The following is a 2311-nucleotide window of genomic DNA, read 5'->3' on the forward strand; positions in this document are numbered from 1 at the left end:
AATCCATTCGTAGACACAAAGTTGTGGAAAAACACTGTTCCCGTACTGTACTGAAAGTCTTCGATGAATTTCGGCCCCTGATACGCCTTCCGGCCACAGAAAACCTTTCGCTAAACGTTGCTTTTCTTTGGTGCAAATAGACAGTGGAGCAGCCATGATTAACAGCACGGCAGCGATAACGAAACTAACATGGCGGCTTGAAAATTGCAAAGATATAAAACAAATAAACAAAGCATGAGTTATCAACGTAAAACGACAGTACTAATAAACAAAAATATAACTAAACTGCGGGTAATAATTGACTTAGTCTCGTACAACAGCCAAGAGGAAATAGTAAGAGTGGACGACCCAGGAAGAAGTGCTCGGATTAAGAAGGATGCAATCCAGGGATGTAGGCTTTCGCCTCTACTGCTCAATCTGTACATCGAAGGAGCAGTGATGAAATGAAAAAAAGTTCTGGAGCGGAATTAATATTCGAGGTGAAAGGGTATAAACGATACGATTCGCTGATGACATTGCTATCCTGAGTGAAAGTGAAGAACAATTACATGATCTCATGAATGGAATGAACAGTGTAATGAGTACAGAATATGGACTGAGAGTAAATCGAATAAAGGCGAACGTAAGGAGAAGTAGCAGAAATGAGAACGGCAAGAAACTTAACATCAGGATTGACGGTCAGGAAGTAGTGGAAGTTAAGGAATTCTTTTACGTAGGCAGCAAAATAACCAATGACGGACGGAGCAAGGAGGACATCAAAAGTAGATTAGCACTGATAAAAAAGGCATTCCTGGCCAAGAGAAGTCTACTAGTATCAATCATAGGCCTTAATTTGAGGAAGAAATTTCTGAGAATATGCGTTTGGAGCACGGCATTGTATGAGAGTGAAACATGGACTGTTGGAAAACCGGAACAGAAGATAATCGAAGCATTTGAGATGTGGGTGGTACAGACGATTGTCGAAAATTAGGTGGAGTGATAATGTAAGGGCCAACATCCTTGCCGCAGTGGTTACACCGGTTCCCGTCAGATCACCGAAGTTAAGCGCTGTCGGGCTGGGCTAGCACTTGGATGGGTGACCATCGGGTCTGCCGAGCGCTGTTGGCAAGCGGGGCGCACTCAGCCCTTGTGAAGCGAACTGAGGAGCTACTTGATTGAGAAGTAGCGGCTCCGGCCTCGTAAACTGACATACGGCCGGGAGAGCGGTGTGCTGACCACATGCCCCTACACATCCGCATCCAGTGACGCCTATGGGTTGAGGATGACACGGCGGCCGGTCGGTTGCGTTGGACCTTCGTGGCTTGTTCGGGAGGAGTTTAGTTTTAGATAAGGTAAGGAATGAGGAGGCTTTGTGCAGAATCGCAGAGGAAAGATATATGTGGAAAACACTGACAAGGAGATGGTTCAGGATTTATAGAACGTCTGTTAAGACGTCAGGGAATGACTTCCATGGTACTAGAGGGAGTTGTAGAGGGCAAAAACTGGAGAGGAGGACAGAGATTGGAATACATCCAGCAAATAACTGAGCAAATAGATTGCAAGTGCTACTCTGAGATGAAGGGTTGGCACAGGAGAGGAATTCGTGTCGCATGAAACCAGTCAGAAGAATGATGACCCCCCCCCCCCCCCCCCCCGTGCTCATAAATTAAGAATAATTGCAGAATGTGATGCCACACAACGTGGCACTACACAAAAAGCGGTAACAGCAGAGACACATGGGAGACACACACGACACAGATCAGTAAGTCCACAGTATTGGTGATAAGTTGAGAAAACCGTCCCGAAACACATGTGCTACAAAACGCCACTGTTTCCTGTGTATTAACCCCGACATCAATATGGGATATGATCACCATTCACATATATACAGGGCACACAACGGGTTGGCATACTCTGGATCAGGTGGTCGAGCAGCTGCTGAGGTATGGCGTCCCATTCTTGCACCAGCGCCTGTCGGAGCTCCTGAAGTGTCCAAGGGGTTTGATGACGTGCAGCGATACGTCGACCGAGAGCATCCTAGACGTGCTCGATGGGGTTTACGTCTGGAGAAAAGGTAAGTCACTCCATTCGGCTGATATCTTCTATTTCAAGGTACTCCTCCACGATGGCAGCTCAGTGGGGCTGTGCGTTATCATCCATCAGGAGGAAGGTGGGACCCACTGCACCCCTGAAAAGGCGGACATATTGGTGCAAAATTACGTCTCGATACATCCGACCTGTTACAGTTCCTCTGTCAAAGACATGCAGGTGTGTAAGTGCACCAGTCATAATCCCACCCCACATCATCAAATCATGACCTCCATACAGGTTC

The 2311-nt window shown here is 46.8% G+C and overlaps 1 pseudogene; it reads left to right on the forward strand.

Moving 5' to 3' along the window:
- Positions 1 to 989: 989 nt before the first annotated feature.
- On the forward strand, positions 990 to 1107 carry LOC124717650 (annotated as a pseudogene).
- Positions 1108 to 2311: the final 1204 nt, after the last annotated feature.

This window comes from Schistocerca piceifrons, chromosome 9 (genome assembly GCF_021461385.2).
Source record: "Schistocerca piceifrons isolate TAMUIC-IGC-003096 chromosome 9, iqSchPice1.1, whole genome shotgun sequence".
NCBI lineage: Eukaryota > Metazoa > Arthropoda > Insecta > Orthoptera > Acrididae > Schistocerca > Schistocerca piceifrons.